This window comes from Myxine glutinosa, chromosome 14, assembly GCF_964187855.1.
Source record: "Myxine glutinosa chromosome 14, kmMyxGlut1.1, whole genome shotgun sequence".
Lineage (NCBI taxonomy): Eukaryota > Metazoa > Chordata > Myxini > Myxiniformes > Myxinidae > Myxine > Myxine glutinosa.
In genome coordinates, this window is record NC_136274.1 from 62,876,264 (window position 1) to 62,895,103 (window position 18,840).

General features: G+C 48.5%; 1 protein-coding gene across 1 annotated transcript in view; it reads right to left on the bottom strand.

The window, feature by feature from the left end:
• LOC137439844 (mannosyl-oligosaccharide 1,2-alpha-mannosidase IA) overlaps window positions 1–16,813 on the bottom strand; it is a 380,329-nt gene extending 363,516 nt beyond the window's left edge. The window contains exon 1 of the mRNA XM_078768306.1: window positions 15,974–16,813. The gene's annotated coding sequence lies outside the window, so the exon portion shown is untranslated. The remainder of the gene's footprint in view (window positions 1–15,973) is intronic.
• Window positions 16,814–18,840: the final 2,027 nt, after the last annotated feature.

The window sequence follows — 18,840 nt, forward strand, 5'->3', positions numbered from 1 at the left end:
AAAGTTTCCTCGAAAGGCTGCACGAACAAATGGAAGCAATGTTTCTTCCAGAATGGCCTTGTGCTTGAACTGCTTCAGGTTTCCATTCAGAACAACCAGGTCAGTTTTGCCCCCTGCTTGAAAAACAGCCCAAACGGTCTCCCCACCACCTCCAGCTTGGACTCTTGGCACTATACAATCTTCGTTGTAGGCTTCATGCACTTGTCTGTGCACTCGGACGCGGCCATATTGACGATAGACCAGAAATCTAGACTCGTCACTGAAGATCACGTGATTCCAGTGTCCTGGCTGCCATTGACGGTGCTCTCTGGCCCACTGCAATCGGCGCTGGCGGTGTTGGCTGGTCAGACGTGGCTTTCTCAGGGGACGCCTGGCACGATAGCCTGCTTGAACCAGTCGTTGGTCGACTAGCCTTCTGGATACAGGCACATTTGTCAGTTGCTGCCACTCAGCCCTAAGCCGATTAGCTGACTTGGTATGGCCATTGCGGACTAACCGGTGCAGCTGGCGATCATCCCTCCTTGTGGTTCTGCAGGGACGTCCTGGCCTCGGTATTGGAGTAGGGACACCCCTCTGAGCATTTCGTTTCAGGATCTTTGACACCTGACCTTGAGTGATGCCATACTGCCAAGCAATAGCACACTGTTCCATGCCGGAATTTCGTAAAGCCACCACTAAATGACAAACAGCATTGTCGAGTTGACGGACCATCTCCAGGGGAAGCGGCAATAACTTTTGCAGACGTGCAGCAGTTGTTTTCCACTAATACAGAACGCAACAACCCTTATATACCCGATTGTGAAGCCAATCGTCAAATGTACCTGTCCGTACATTTTGTCACGCCACCTGTGATATAATACTGTTATTGACTTCTTGCTGCGACAGACAATCAGTGACATGGTTCTTTCAACAAAGAAACCACCGAAGCGTAAAAGAAACTCACCAGATTGATATACCGAGTTCAGAAATTAAACCCAAGTCAAGAAGAAAAAAATATTCCATATTAAATGCCAAGTCTGTATATATACACATATATATATACACACACATATATGAATGTATATATATATATATATATTGTTGCGAATATGGAATTTGGCCTCAATATCCGCTTGTAAATATTCCCCTATTTCCCCAATACTCCCCAACTATCCCCAATCCCCCATTCCCTAGTCCCATTGTCTGTAAACAACACTCTGTAGAACCGACCTTCCCCTCTTTCCCCCATTAAATGTCGTGCCCAGGTCCACCGCATCTCACGTAGACAACTTTCGGACATCTTGCTAGTTATTCTTAGTCTATGTCAGTTAAGGACTCGTTTCCATTAATTCTGACTCTTCGTTGCACCAGAATGTGATTATATGGCACCAGTAGTGAGTTTAGGACCTTCCCATACCTCCTCCCATCTTCTTCCCCAAACAACAACTACAACAACAACTACAACAACAACTACAACAACTACAACAACGGCGCGGCGTGCGGGGAGTGTGCGTCCTCACACCGGCGTGGTTAGCCGCCATTGCCCATGCGCTCCACGGGGTTACCACGAAGGGGCTGGCTGTCAGCTCCTCGTCAGGGGCGGAGCCAGTAACCCCCCCCCCCCCCGCACCCAATAAGAAGGGCGGACCGATTCCATCTGGGGCGGAGCTAACTAGCCGAGGGCGTGTCACTCCCCGCCGGATATACGCGGCGACTGACCGGATGTGACGTCAGATGCGCCCCCAGCTTGAGAAGACAATCACCACATCCGAGCGCTGCGACCTCCCCGCATCTCTAGACCGGACCGGGTCGATCCTGCCCTGAGCCCAGGTGCACCTGGAGCCATCGATTCTGCCTTTCCTTGCCATCAATCCCCGTGTGAGTCAGTTTTGTCCTGTTTATCTGTCGTCTGTCAGGGAATAAGATAAGTGTGTCTAAGTGCCTGTCTTTCTATGCTGTCCCTCTCATTCTTGTAATCTGACCTTCCGCCCTAATATAACCTCCTCCGGAGGTCTTGAGAACTGAACCCTTGGTGTCGTGTCATTTTAACCCAGCCGTTGTGTCCTTTTCCTTCATTGATTCAGCGTAGCGCGACTCGGCAACGTTCGAGTGGAATCGGGTAAACTGTGCAGACGTGGTCATACCAAACCGCTCGGTAAACCAACATCCACAACCGCGTCTGTAACAATTGGTGTCAGGAGTGGGATTCGGACCCGGGACTAAATTTATTAGGCCCAAATTTTGGAACACCAATTGTACCACTAGGGTAACAATTGGTGTTGGGGAGGTAGAATTCGACCCGGAGCGCGTTTCCCGCTCGAAATTATAACGGCGAAATTTGAATTTGTTTTACGAAAATAAAAACCCGAATTTTGAAGGTCGCGCTATGGCGGATCAAGACAGCTGGGGTCCGGTAGAGGAGAGTGAGGCAGGGTCGGTCCAGGACCAAATTGAGGGACATGAGGGACAGGAGGAGAGCGAAGCAGCGAGGGTAGCAGACGCACAAAATAGCGTCGTTGTGCCCGACATTGCGGGAGCGCAAAATGGCGCCTCGCTGGTCACCGCGCCCGCGACCGTGGCAGCGCCCCCGGTGGATTTGAACTTGTTTTTAATACAAATGAAGGCCCTTATGGCCCAGAATAGTGAGCAAATGAGGGCTGATAGTAAGCGATTGGAGGGCCAAATAGGGGTAATAAGGGACGAAGCGAGGGCTCAGAGTGAGCAAATGGGGGTAATGAGGGACGAAGCGAGGGGTACCGGTGAGGAGTTAGACAATAATTTTAAGGGATTAGACGAGAAATTTGGGAAATTAGACAATAGATTAGGGGAAATACAGGAGGGGTTAATGGGGGTAGAAAACAGAATGGCCGCTCAAGAGAATCAAATGGAAGGGATGCAAAAGGGGTTAGAGGGGTTAGAAAACAGTATGGAAGGCAAATTGAGGGACATGAGGGACCAAGCGGAAAGGGAAGTTAAACAAATGGGGCAGCAGATAGAGGGGGTCAGAATGGGGGTAGAAACCAAACTGGATGCTCACAGGGAGGAAATGGAGCAGATGAGGGTGGCATCTGGGCAGGAGATGCAAGTGATGGGAGAGGAGATCAGAAGAGGAGTGAGTGAGGAGGTCGGAGGAGTGCGCGAGGAGGTGAGGCACTGTAAGGAGCACATGGAGAAGGAGGTGAGAAAGGGGACTGTAAAATTGCAAGGGGGCATAGAGGACCTGACGCAGGAGGTGGAACAGCTGACGGAGGGACAAAAAGAACTAACGGAGCAGGTTCAAAGGAACACTGCGGTATTAGGAGGGTTAAAAGCGACACAAAACGACATAAAAAACGACTTGGTGGCGACGAAGAGGGAATGTCAGATGGTACGTGAGGGACTGACAACGAGGTTGGACGAGGTGATAGAGGTAATGGAGACGAAGGACCGGCAGGTGAGGACGCACATGGAAACGGTCAAGGTAGCCTTGGAGGACGAGCTGGAGGAGACGTACCGGGGAATAAAAGAGGTGAAGCAGAAACTAGAAGAAGTGGAAGAAGGGATGAGCGAAATTAAGAAGCGACGGAGAGGGGATAAGAAAGAAATAAAAGAGGAGATAAAAGAATTGGTCCAAAGTCTGTGTTTGGATCGTGATGATGTGCTCATTAACCGGATGAGGGATTCGCAGGTGATGGAGGAGAAGCGAAGAGGAAGAGGACCCGGTGTAAGTGGTGACCAATATGGTCGTGCGTATGATGCGCCAGGGGATTTAAGAAGCTTGGGGGTCGAGATGGACCCGGGTGTTCGTGAGAGGCCGTGGGTGAAGTGTGCGACAGGTCTGGTGTGCGAAAAAGGAGGTGTGCAAGAAAGTCCGACTCTGGGGTGTGTGAGGAAAAAGTGCGTGCCAAGGAGTGAGGATGCTGGCGAGAGTGAGGCGGTCGTAGCGCGTGTGCGAGGGAGCACATGGAAGCGTGGTGTGGTGAGTGTTACAGAGGGTGTGACGGGAGAGTGTGCGCAGGAGTGTGCGCGAGAAAGGTGTGTGACGGACAGGTGCATGGGGAAAGAGTGCGCTGTCAAAGGCAAGGAAGAATGCACGCCTGTGGTGAGTGTTACAGAGGGTGTGACGGGAGAGTGTGCGCAAGAGTGTGCGCGAGAAAGGTGTGTGATGGACAGGTGCATGGGGAAAGAGTGCGCTGTCAAGAGTAAGGGTGAGTGCGCTGTCAAGAGTGGAGGTGAGAGTAGTACGAGTGGCACGGAGCGTGAGTTGGTTGTGACAGGTGAGCGAGGATGTACACCTGGAATGGAAGGATGCACACCTGGAATGGTAGAGCGTGAGTGGGAATGCACGCTGGAATTGGTAGTGAGGCACGTGGTTGGATGTGCGAGTGAGGGCACACCTGTGATTGTCACAGAGGAGGTGACCGAGGAGGGGGCGCGAAGAGGTGTATTGGTGAGGTGTGCGAGTGACGAATGTGTGCCAAGGTGTTCGGTGGTCAGGTGTGTGACCAAGGCTGTGAGTGGAATGAGTGTACCGAGGTGTGTAAGGAAAGGTACGAGGAGCATGGAGACGGCTGGATGTGTGAGCAAGGAACGGGCTGCGGGGTGTAAGAATCCAGGTGAAGCATCGACGGTAACCAGGTTAGAGGTTAGGTCGACTTTTAGCCGAAGCGGGCCCTCGGTGCGTGCTGGGCCTCGCTTTGAACGGCCGCGTCCGTGCTCCACGAGGCGGAGCGGGCAGCCCGATAGAAAGGGTCGTCATGGCGACCACTTTTTGTTGAGGCATTCCGGCAGGTCGAGATCGAGCCATGGGATGGCTCCACGCCGAGGGGGTGCGTGGGATCTCGGCCCGGGTAAGCCCCCGTCTCTGCACCGAGTGCCGGACGCATCCAGCCGCTGGCACAGAACAACCCGCATTCATGGCTTGGCTTTACGAAGCCGGGCTTTGGACAGGAATTGGCGCACCGAGAGGCATTATTGAGTAGACTGGGTGATGAGGTTAGTGTTTTGGACCCAAAATTAGAGAAAAACAAAATTTGATGATTGGCAAGTGATTGGCAGATGAAGATGATGGGCAGTGATTGGCCAAATTTTTAATTTGTTGAAATTTGATGTGCAAAATTGGTAGTGAGCGATGTGCCCGGTGGGTAAGAGTGGCATCCCTGCCACCCTTCCCAGAGGGGGGCAAATGCGCTATAGTTTATGGGGTGTATGGCAGTGAAAACTAGCCCGGGTGGGTTAGGTTATATTGATAGGGCCCTAGAAGATGACATTAGGTGACGATAAGTTTAGTTAGTGACTGATACCTGTAGTGGGGACGCAGGTAGATTAGTGTGGATGATAATGACGTGGGAGCGCAATAGTTTAAAGGGACGACTGGGAAGCGCAAGTTTCAGAAGGGAGTAGTTAGCTGAGATGATGCCGTGTGTGTGAGGATGGAACAGGTGTGATTGCGCAGGTGTGCAACTGGACGGGTGTGTGGAGCAATGGATGAGTAGTGAGTGTGTGGATCAGCGCGAATGCGCTTGGGGAGAGAAGGGTGCAGGTGGCACCAGGTGTGAGAGCACAGGTGTGTGGAATACATGGAGCAGAGAATGAGTGGTGTGGAGAGAGTTGGAGTAAGTGGTATGGAGTGGTGTGCATGGTGCGAAGGTGTGGATGGGGGAAGAGTGGACCCCTTTCACGAGTACCCGGGGCGGGTAGTGTAAGTGTTAGGTAGAGGGTACAGGTAAATTGTGGTTGGATATTGGCATCTGTGGTGCGGGTGACAGAATGGTATTGCGGATGGGTGCATTAGTGTTGTGGAAATGGCTGGGCGTGTAGCCTGTTAGTGTGTGTAGTTGGTTGGGCACTCCACCACTGTGAGGATGTCGGCCAGGTGAGGCCGCAGGTGGGCTCTGGGAGCCGGTAGTTGTGAGTGGGTGCCTGAGGATCCCGGGTGTGGATCGGGCAGCCCAGTGCCAGAGAGGGCACCGAGTGGGGAGAGCGCCAGAGGGCCTTCCCCAGGTAGTTAGGTTAGGGTAAGGAGCAGGTAAGCTCGGAGGCAACTGCAGTGGTGGAGGTGTGCAGGTGGGTAGACCCGCTGGGAGAGGTACACGTCGCAGCCCAGAAATTGTACGAGGGCACCGGGAGATGAATCGGGGGAGTGAGACCCCAAATTGAAGAGCACCACAGTTTGGCCAATGGGAATTGGTTTTTAGAACCCATAGTGTAAGAGGGCCAATGGTTTGGCAGGAGAAAGACCCCGGGTAGTGTAAAGTTGTTAAAGTCATTTAGGAAATAGTTAGGATTGATGAACCTGTCACACCATACGCAGCCACTTACCTGTGGTGATGATGATGACTCCACACCTGTGTTTTCTTTGTTTTGGTGCAGGAAATGAGAATTGCTGTGAGGATTTGTGAGACGCATCACGACGTGGATGAGACATTGGGGTGATTCCATCTCTCCCTCCCTAGGAGGGACTGATGATGAATTGGTGATAGCAAATTTTGATGTTCAGTTGGAGATGGCAAATTTTGATGAGAGTTGAAAATGGCAAATTTGATTGGTTAGGAGGGAGAGAAGACGAATTTGGTTTATGGGAGGAACGGGGAAGACAGTAGGGATGTTTGTTGATTTGTAAAGTAGATGTTTATGGGTAGTGTTGTGTTTTGTGGATACAGTAAGGGGTAAGGGAGGGGCCATGTAGGTTACCTGGTGGGGGGGGAGCGTACGGTAGGAACGTACCTGTCTCACCTGGTTCCCATGTGCCCCCAGTGTGCATCATCTTATATTGCGTGCACTTTTGCGCCCTTACCACCTTACTCACTTGTCTGCTTCTTTTGTCTCCCACCTCCGAGGATCTGGCTTTGGGGCAGAGAGAGAGGAGAGAGAGGTGCTGGCTCCGCAGTTGTGGGCCTGCACTTTCGCTGCTTGCTGCTTGGATCGATACACCATATGGACCGCAATGTTTGTGGCCACCCACAATGGACCGCAGTTCTTTTGCGGCCAAGCACCACCCGTGGAAGGACCTATGGGTCAACGTGGCACCTATGCCAAACAGGTGAACCACTAATAGTTGGCACCCTGACGGCCACAATAAGGAAATGGACGCGGTTGGCGCCTTTCTTTATTTTTTTGAAAGAAGCCAGAAGGCCACGTGCACCACACGAAGAGCAAGAGACACCTGCAGGGTTAGGGGTTGTTGAAGTTATTTTTATTCATTGAACAATGGTGACTGCACCGATTGGTGCTGGGGTGGTGCTTTTGGTGCTGGGAAGGGGTGCTCTGCACATTATTAAAGGCCGTAGGCCACAGAGCACTCGTGGGTTGGTGTATCGATGCTGGCATGCGTGCTCTCTCTATGCATAACATCTGCATGTGTTCCTCCAAAAACAGGTCCTGGATCGTAGTGTAAATATCAGCGTAGTCTTGTAAATAATGCTCCCTACCGGCTGTATGTTTAGTTTGCGAATTCTTTCCGGATTCGGTTATCCTGTGGGTGTGTTTCTGAGAGGAGAAGGGTGCAACGTCGCAGGGGGACATATTTACTCATTTGTGAATATCTGTAAAACTGTCGCACTCAGGGTAGAGTTAATAGTAGAGGGAACTACATCTGAGTGCCACACTAAAATAGGTAAAAATTTATCGGGTCGGGACGCCCCGAGGGTAGAGAAGGGTGCAATGTTGCGAATATGGAATTTGGCCTCAATATCCGCTTGTAAATATTCCCCTATTTCCCCAATACTCCCCAACTATCCCCAATCCCCCATTCCCTAGTCCCATTGTCTGTAAACAACACTCTGTAGAACCGACCTTCCCCTCTTTCCCCCATTAAATGTCGTGCCCAGGTCCACCGCATCTCACGTAGACAACTTTCGGACATCTTGCTAGTTATTCTTAGTCTATGTCAGTTAAGGACTCGTTTCCATTAATTCTGACTCTTCGTTGCACCAGAATGTGATTATATGGCACCAGTAGTGAGTTTAGGACCTTCCCATACCTCCTCCCATCTTCTTCCCCAAACAACAACTACAACAACAACTACAACAACTACAACAACGGCGCGGCGTGCGGGGAGTGTGCGTCCTCACACCGGCGTGGTTAGCCGCCATTGCCCATGCGCTCCACGGGGTTACCACGAAGGGGCTGGCTGTCAGCTCCTCGTCAGGGGCGGAGCCAGTAACCCCCCCCCCCCCCGCACCCAATAAGAAGGGCGGACCGATTCCATCTGGGGCGGAGCTAACTAGCCGAGGGCGTGTCACTCCCCGCCGGATATACGCGGCGACTGACCGGATGTGACGTCAGATGCGCCCCCAGCTTGAGAAGACAATCACCACATCCGAGCGCTGCGACCTCCCCGCATCTCTAGACCGGACCGGGTCGATCCTGCCCTGAGCCCAGGTGCACCTGGAGCCATCGATTCTGCCTTTCCTTGCCATCAATCCCCGTGTGAGTCAGTTTTGTCCTGTTTATCTGTCGTCTGTCAGGGAATAAGATAAGTGTGTCTAAGTGCCTGTCTTTCTATGCTGTCCCTCTCATTCTTGTAATCTGACCTTCCGCCCTAATATAACCTCCTCCGGAGGTCTTGAGAACTGAACCCTTGGTGTCGTGTCATTTTAACCCAGCCGTTGTGTCCTTTTCCTTCATTGATTCAGCGTAGCGCGACTCGGCAACGTTCGAGTGGAATCGGGTAAACTGTGCAGACGTGGTCATACCAAACCGCTCGGTAAACCAACATCCACAACCGCGTCTGTAACAATATATATATATATATATATATATACATATATATATATATATATATATATATATATATATATATACATACATATATATATATATATATATATATATATATATATATATATATATATATATACAGACTTGGCATTTAATATGGAATATATTTTTTTCTTGACTTGGGTTTACTTTTTGAACTCGATATATCAATCTGGTGAGTTTATTTTATGCTTCGGTGATTTCTTTGTTAAAAGAACCATGTCACTGATTGTCTGTCGCAGCAAGAAGTCAATAACAGGATCATATCACAGGTGGCGTGACAGAAAATGTACGGACAGGTACATTTGACGATTGGCTTCACAATCGGGTATATAAGGGTTGTTGCGTTCTGTATTAGTGGAAAACAACTGCTGCGCGTCTACAAAAGTTATTTCCGCTTCCCCTGGAGATGGTCCGTCAACTCGACAATGCTGTTTGTCATTTAGTGGTGGCTTTACGAAATTCGGGCATGAAACAGCGTGCTATTGCTTGGCAGTATGGCATCACTCAAGGTCAGGTGTCAAATATCCTGAAACGAAATGCTCAGAGGGGTGTCAATACTCCAATACCGAGGCCAGGACGTCCCCGCAGAACCACAAGGAGGGATGTTCGCCAGCTGCACCGGTTAGTCCGCAATGGCCGTACCAAGTCAGCTAATCGGCTTCGGGCTGAGTGGCAGCAACTGACAAATGTGCCTGTATCCAGGAGGCCAGTCAACCAACGACTGGTTCAAGCAGGCTATCGTGCCAGGCGTCCCCCGAGAAAGCCACGTCTGACCAGACAACACCACCAGCGCCGATTGCAGTGGGCCAGAGAGCACCGTTAATTGCAGCCAGGACATTGGAATCACGTGATCTTCAGTGACGAGTCTAGATTTCTGGTCTCTCGTCAAGATGGCCGCATCCGAGTGCGCAGACAAGTGCATGAAGCCTACAAAGAAGATTGTATAGTGCCAAGAGTCCAAGCTGGAGGTGGTGGGGTGACCGTTTGGGCTGCTTTTCATGCAGGGGGCAAAACTGACCTGGTTGTTCTGAATGGAAACCTGAACCAGTTCAAGCACAGGGCCATTCTGGAAGAAACATTGCTTCCATTTGTTTGTGCAGCCTTTCAAGGAAACTTTGTGTTCCAAGATGTCAATGCACGGCCTCATCGTGCTCGCATGATCCAACACTTTCTTGCTGACCATGGTGTAGAGCATATGGAGTGGCCTGCCATGTCCCCGGATATGAATCCGATAGAGAACTTGTGGGCAGAATTAACGTGTCAAATCGACAACTTGGACCAGCAGCCTGCTTCTGTGCGTGAATTGCAGCAGGCTATTGTAACTGCATGGCAAGCAATTCCTGTCCAAACCTTGGCAAATCTCGTGAACAGCATGCCTCAACGTGTACGTGCTCTCCTGAATGCTCGTGGGGGTTACACGAAGTACAGAACTGTAATTTTACTGTCCGTAATCCCAGTCGTAATTTAACTTTTGTTTTTGTTAAAAAAAAATATGGCTAATGTGCAAAATAAAGAGATACTTCTGGAAAACGCACAGAAGTTTAACACAGTACTGTCCGTGAATTGAGTTCGATATCAGTTTACATCACTTTCAAGGATCAATTTATTTGCTTCGAAATGTCAAATGTGGTTTTTGTTTCTTTTAAAGGTCACATCAACAAAATCTAGAATAATTTCAACATAATTCCAATGAACTTTTTGTTCTAAGTCATCTTGAAAAGTAAGTTCACCCCCACAAAAAAAATATTCCATATTAAATGCCAAGTCTGTATATTACCGGTGTATGGTACTTGAAGCCGGCTGTCCCATCTGTCAGCATTTATCGGCGGATGGTACTTGAAGCCGGCTCTCCTATTTGTCAGCATATATATATCTACCTGGTCACAAGTGGACCTCGACTGAGGACCCGGTCAGTGAGGCACACTTGTGACCAGGTGTGGTTTGAACTTATGTATATATACATACATATACACACATATATATATATATATATATATATAGATATATATAGATATATATATATACAACACCTTTGAGCTTTCTAGCCTGGGTTAGAATCTGGTGTTTTGCGTACAGGTCTAAAACATCCATGTGTGTGCCGCCCATCAGATAGATGCTAAGCCGGAGAACTGGTCTACCAGTACTGGTTGTTGCTGGATGTTAAAGATCCCATGCTAACTTGCACAAAGAGTAGGTATGTTATGGCCGGCACCCTGAGCAAATTACAAATTCCTGCCACGTTCAGTTGAGCATCAGGCCAGGCGGGTGTGAAAGACTTGGGGCAAAAATATTCCTCGGTAGATCTGACAAGAAGGTGGGAATAATTAGGGTGTGGCTAAAGGAGGTTTGGAGATTCGGAATGACAGTAATGTTACTACTCCTGATTACAAAAACACCTAGAATGGCACTCTGTGGTGCGCAAACCTCCACAAGGTTGAACAGTTTACGTTTTGTATCCCACTGATAGGCTCGATCTGGATTCGGACCTGAACCAAAACATAATTTGCTTGTTCTTGTCACTTAACCAACTCGTCCACCAAGTTTTGTCATAATCCGTCCAAGACTTTTTGAAATACCATATGCTATATGTCGTTTTCGCCGCATCTCTCAATGGCGAGGAATCACTTTAAAATTCTCCTATCCGGATTTGTTTTCGGATCTTCACCAAAACCAAATCAATTCTTCCTCGTCACACTCCCAACCTCTCCACCAAGTTTCGTTCGAATCCAGCCACAACTTTTTGAGATATCGCGCTATATATCGTTTTTGGCCCTATCTCTCAATGGTGAAGAATTACTTAGAAAATTCTAGCACCAGGATCCGGATCATCAACAACATGTAATCATTTCGGCCTTGTCGTATACCCAGCCTCTCCACCAAATTTGGTCTGAATCCATCCACAACTTGAAATATCCTGTTCACAAACAAACAAACTAACAGACAAACAGTGGTGAAAACAAAACGTCCACCCACCTTCAGTGGCGGAGAAAATAATCATTAATAATTGCCTCCAGATCCTAAATTTCCAATATCCCATTTATTGAATGCGTTTTCCAATTTTGAAGGATTTTAATTTCCCATATTAACCATAAAATAACCATATTAACCATACACGATGCGATACAGGTTGTTCTGGCAGGGATTCAACACGAAGACCCGGCTCATGGCTTTTCATGAAGATAACGGAAGCGGATAAAATGGCACCTTTTCATGGCGGAAAGATATTTGCAATATGTGTGCAAATATCTTTCGAATCCGGTTATTTAATTAAACTTCATATTTTTAGGAAAATGTTGAATTTGCTCGGTATGATTTTGGCCTCACGTTGAGCTCGGAAGTACAACGAAGTCACTTTTAGGTGGGCGAGTCGGGGTATCAGATGCCAACGGTCACCACGATGACGCTCTACAGTCGTGACGATGCGGCGATGAGTACTCAGTCCAGCGGATGGTACTTGAAGCCGGCTGTCCTATTTGTCAGCATTTACCAGCGGATGATACTTGAAGCCGGCTGTCCAATTTGTCAGCATTTACCAGCGGATGGTACTTGAAGCCAGCTGTCCCATTTGTCAGCATTTACTGGCGGATGGTACTTGAAGCCGGCTGTCCTATTTGTCAGCATTTACCGGCGGATGGTACTTCAAGCCGGCTGTCCTATTTGTCAGCATTTACCAGCGGATGGTACTTGAAGCCGGCTGTCCCATTTGTCAGCATTTACCGGCGGATGATACTTCAAGCCGGCTATCGCATTTGTCAGCATTTACTGGCGGATGGTACTTGAAGCCGGCTGTCCCATTTGTCAGCATTTACCGGCGGATGGTACTTGAAGCCAGCTGTCCCATTTGTCAGCATTTACCGGCGGATGGTACTTCAACCCGGCTATCGCATTTGTCAGCATTTACCGGCGGATGGTACTTGAAGCCGGCTGTCCTATTTGTCAGCATTTACCGGCGGATGGTACTTCAAGCCGGCTGTCCCTTTTGTCAGCATTTACCGGCAGATGGTACTTGAAGCCGGCTGACCCATTTGTCAGCATTTACCGGCGGATGGTACTTGAAGCCGGCTGTCCCTTTTGTCAGCATTTACTGGCGGATGGTACTTGAAGCCGGCTGGCCCATTTGTCAGCATTTACCGGCGGATGGTACTTCAAGCCGGCTATCGCATTTGTCAGCATTTACCGGCGGATGGTACTTGAAGCCGGCTGTCCCATTTGTCAGCATTTATCGGCGGATGGTACTTGAAGCCGGCTGTCCCATTTGTCAGCATTTATCGGCGGATGGTACTTGAAGCCGGCTGTCCCATTTGTCAGCATTTACCGGCGGATGGTACTTGAAGCCGGCTGTCCCATTTGTCAGCATTTACCGGCGGATGGTACTTGAAGCCGGCTGTCCCATTTGTCAGCATTTACCGGCGGATGGTACTTGAAGCCGGCTGTCCCATTTGTCAGCATTTACCGGCGGATGGTACTTGAAGCCGGCTGTCCCATTTGTCAGCATTTACCGGCGGATGGTACTTGAAGCCGGCTGTCCCATTTGTCAGCATTTCCCGGCGGATGGTACTTGAAGCCGGCTGTCGCATTTGTCAGCATTTACCGGCGGATGGTACTTGAAGCCGGCTGTCCCATTTGTCAGCATTTATCGGCGGATGGTACTTGAAGCCGGCTGTCCCATTTGTCAGCATTTACCGGCGGATGGTATTTGAAGCCGGCTGTCCCATTGGTCAGCTTTTACCGGCGGATGGTACTTGAAGCCGGCTGTCCCATTTGTCAGCATTTATCGGCAGATGGTACTTGAAGCCGGCTGTCCCATTTGTCAGCATTTATCGGCGGATGGTACTTGAAGCCGGCTGTCCCATTTGTCAGCATTGATCGGCGGATGGTACTTGAAGCCGGCTGTCCCATTTGTCAGCATTTACCGGCGGATGGTACTTGAAGCCGGCTGTCCCATTTGTCAGCATTTACCGGCAGATGTCAAAGGTCCTCACGTCGTCTTTCACAAAGACCAGGCCATCCTGAGCCTGCGCCACCTGAACACATTCAAAAATTGCTGCCCTGATGTGCAGGTGCACAACGCAGAAGCACCTCAGTCTTGAGGCAAGCAGTCACCGAGGTGCTGCACAACTATTAAACGAATGAATTACAACTTTAACTACGTCCACATTTGGCTCCCTGTGAAATGCCTTGAGGCGATCCATGCACCATGCGCTGTCTCGGGATTCATTTAATCCACCTTCTCCTTTCGCCGCATCCATGTTTTTCTTCATTCCATCTCACCGAAAGGTAATCTTTCTCACCATCCATGGTACACATTCGGCCCACACGCCACGCTCTACGTACCAACGTACCGCAGGCTCCAGCAGCGTGTGCCAGAAGCTGCAAATGCAACGTTCCTTTGGCATCGGTAAACACCAAAGGAATACAGAACCTCCCGTTACACCTTGTGTCTCTGTCTCACCGTATCGGATGCACCTGCATGGTCTACGCTCGTTATAACACCGCCAAGGTCTAATGTTCACTTGTAAGTTAACAGGTGGCGCTCCTGGATCTAGTTGAAGGAATTGCTCTGGATGGAGTTTGGTGCAGGGATCGTGCTCTTGTTCCACGACCAGGGCCGTGTGGTGATGGGTGACCGATGGGCGACCATTGAACGATGGGTGACCGATGGGCGACCATTGAACAATGGGTGACCGATGGGTGACCGATGGGCGACCAATGGGTGACCGATGGGTGACCGATGGGTGACCGATGGGTGACCATTGAACGAGGGGCTGGTAAAGCTCGCTCCGCTCATTCCTCCTGGGTCATGCATCCTGCACGTCCCGTCATGCACCGCTTCCACCATCAGCACCCTTTTCATTATCCTTTCTTCCATTACGTCGTTGGTGATTTAGGATCACACGTCTCGCCTGTTGGAGTGAGCGGTGCTGCGGACACGATCTTACGTCTTTTTATTTACATGGAGGTGAAGAAGCAGGTGACCACCTGAAACAGGTCCAACTTATTCGAACAACGCCACCACGTATGTACCACGTATGTACCACCATATTCACCACCGTATGCATCACGTATGTACCACGTATGCACCACGTATGCATCATAGTATGTACCACGTATGCACCACCGTATGTACCACGTATGCACCACCGTATGCATCACATATGTACCACGTATGCACCACCGTATATACCACGTATGCATCATAGTATGTACCACCGTATGCATCACGTATGTACCACCGTATGCACCATCGTATGCATCACGTATGTACCACCGTATGTACCACCGTATGCACCACGTATGTACCACCGTATGCATCACGTATGTACCATGTATGTACCACCGTATATACCACGTATGCACCACCGTATACATCACGTATGTACCATGTATGTACCACCGTATACATCACGTATGTACCATGTATGTACCACCGTATGCGTCACGTATGTACCACCGTATGCATCACGTATGTACCATGTATGCACCACCGTATGTACCACGTATGTACCACATATGCACCACCGTATGCATCACGTATGTACCACCGTATGCATCACGTATGTACCATGTATGTACCACCGTATGTACCATGTATGCACCACCGTATGCATCATGTATGTACCACCGTATGCATCATGTATGTACCACCGTATGCATCACGTATGTACCACCGTATGCATCACGTATGTACCATGTATGTACCACCGGATGTACCACGTATGTACCACGTATGCACCACCGTATGCATCACGTATGTACCATGTATGTACCACCGTATGCATCACGTATGTACCACCGTATGTACCACGTATGTACCACGTATGCACCACCGTATACAGCCTGTTTGGTCTTCAAAGACCTCGGAATGTGAGACTGAGTGTTGATTGCAAAATGATCATCCAGACATCTTGACGACTGTTATCATAATTATAATAAGCATTATTAGCATGATAATGATTATAGTTATGACAACTATATCACGATAATGATAGTGACCTACGGATGAGTGATAATAATTATTACAGGGTTTACAGCCGTGATGTCCCTGCAGGCTACAGTGATGCTTGTTGTATGTCGTAATTAGGTGCAATGTTATGACGTAATAATAATAATAATAATAATAATAATAACATCGTATAAATCAGCAATGTGAGGTAAGTATAGTCGCCATGGTGATAATATCGCCATTATAAATACAATGGATCTTGGTAAATAAATCGACCGAAGGTATCGCCTGCTCCTCTCAATGAGGAACGTGATGGTCTGAGGTGTGGACGCGGACTCACAATGACCGCACAACATCAACATGGCGGGGGTGGCGTCGGCATGGTCTCTCACCTCACGGACTTTGGCCCGGCGAGCCGATACTTCTTCCACAGAATGGGTCGGTTTCTCGGGACTCCGTTCCTTCGGTCCCTCCACGTGTTCCCCCAATGTGGTCGCGGGTGCAAACACCTCACGTGTCGGCTCCTCGCCGCGTTCCCGCGGGGTCTCCCGGTCCACGTCCCCGCTCCTCCGTGACTCGTTGCGCTGCCCGACGCTCGGCGGTTCCCCCTTGCCTCCCCTCGGGCCGCGAACCTTTCGCCCGTCCGCTCTTCGTGAGAGCTCCCATCCCGGCTCGCTTTCTCCATGGAGACCTCTTCCCGGCCCGCGCAGGCCCTCCGGCCGGACGCGCTCGGGCAGCAAGAAAAACGCGCCGAGGAAGAGGGTGATGAAGGCGCTCAGGGCGAGGAGGAGCACGAACTTCTCGGGGAGCCTCGTTCCCGTTCGAGCGAGCTGCTCGGGCGGTTCGGGTACCCCGGAGGGGTGGAAAACCGGCAGGAGCGGACGCGACATGACGACGGGTGCTCGGACGAGCTCAAGACAAGTGCGGCATGAAGGGTTCGGGTAGAGCTTTATCCGTCCCTCTTCCCGGCCGTGCTTGGTGCCGCCACCCTTGGTCCCTCCCTCCTCCGTCCCTCCTTCCATCGCTCGCGTGCCGGAATCCCGATGTAAGCGCGCGAAGCCCCCGGGGTCTCGTATCCCTGCCCGGACATGAGAGCGCATTTTGGAAACGAGTTCGATTCGGTATTCCCTACTCTCCCCGTTCCATCCCAATTTGGGGTCGGATTTACGTCAGGGGTAACCCCCTCCCCCTTACACCCTAATTTGGGGGTCGGATTTTCCTCAGGAGTAACCCCGCTGCCCTTCCACCCTAATTTGGGGGTCGGATTTACCTCAGGCGTAACCTCATTCCCCCCCCCCCCCTCCACCATAATTTGGGGGTCGGATTTACCTCAGGGGTAACCTCATTCCCCCTCCCTCCTCCACCCTAATTTGGGGGTCGGATTTACCTCAGGGGTAACCTCATTCCCCCCCCCCCCCTCTATCCTAATTTGGGGGTCGGATTTCCTAAGGAGTAACGTCGCTCCCCTTCCACCCTAATTTGGGGGGTCGGATTTACCTCAGGGGTAACCTCTTTTCCCCTCCCTCCTCCACCCTAATTTGGGGGTCGGATTGTCCTCAGGAGTAACCCCGCTGCCCTTCCACCCTAATTTGGGGGTCGGATCTACATCAGGGGTAACCTCATTTCTCCTCCTCCCCTCCTCCACCCTAATTTGGGGGTCGGATTTACCCTAGGAGTCACCCCTCCCTCCTCGATCAGCTGTGCTCCTGAATCTACAGTGTATTCTGAGGACCTCTGAGGACACCATCATTTAACGTGAAAGAGCCAGACAACAAAAAATAATTGTGAATTGTTCTTTAAAAATAGCCCCACCCCCCAGTCCCACAACCCCCACCCTCACCCCTCCCCCCCTCCCCCCTGCCCTCCTCAAAATCGAACCCCGAGCGATTGTGTGGGATACCATCTTGTATTCGTGTGTCAAGTTTCAGAACAATCCGTCGGGTGGTAAGGAAGAAGTACCAAAATAGCAAAAGGTTAGTATTGCTGTAGTTTTATAACTGTAATCTGTAGTATTGTCGTTTTATGACTGTATAATTTTTGTAGTTTTATGAATGTAGTATTGTTGTAGTTTTATGACTGTAGTCTGTAGTACTGTCGTTTTATGAATGTAGTATTGTTGTAGTTTTATGACTGTAGTATTTTTGTAGTTTATGAATGTAGTATTGTTGTAGTTTTATGACTGTAGTCTGAAGTATTGTCGTTTTGTGACTGTAGTATTTTTGCAGTTTTATGAATGTAGTATTGTTGTAGTTTTATGACTGTAGTCTGTAGTATTGTCGTTTTATGACTGTAGTATTTGTGTAGTTTTATGAATATAGTATTGTTATAGGCTTATAGGTGTATGACTGCAGTGTTGTAGTTTTTGACTCGTATTTTTGTAGTTTTATGAATGTAGTATTTTGGTAGTTTTATGAATGTAGTATTTTTGTAGATCTATGAATGTAGTATTTTTGTAGTTTTATGAATGTAGTATTTTTGTAGTTTTATGAATGTAGTATTTTTGTAGATTTATGAATGTAGTATTTTTGTAGTTTTATGAATGTAGTATTTTTGTAGATTTATGAATGTAGTATTTTTGTAGATTTATGAATAGTATTTTTGTAGTTTTATGAATGTAGTATTTTTGTAGTTTTATGAATGTAGTATTTTTGTAGTTTTATGAATGTAGTATTTTTGTAGTTTTATGAATGTAGTATTTTTGTAGTTTTATGAATGTAGTATTTTTGTAGTTTTATGAATGTAGTATTTTTGTCGTTTTATGAATGTAGTATTTTTGTCGTTTTATGAATGTAGTATTTTTGTAGTTTTATGAATGTAGTATTTTTGTAGTTTTATGAATGTAGTATTTTGGTAGATTTATGAAGGTAGTATATTTGTAGTTTTATGAATGTAGTATTTTTGTCGTTTTATGAATGTAGTATTTTTGTAGTTTTATGAATGTAATATTTTTGTAGTTTTATGAATGTAGTATTTTTGTAGATTTATGAATGTAGTATTTTGGTAGTTTTATGAATGTAGTATTTTTGTAGTTTTATGAATGTAGTATTTTTGTAGATTTATGAATGTAGTATTTTTGTAGTTTTATGAATGTAGTATTTTTGTAGTTTTATGACTGTAATATTGCTGTAGTTTTATGAATGTGGATATGTTGTAGTTTTATGAATGCAGAATTGTTG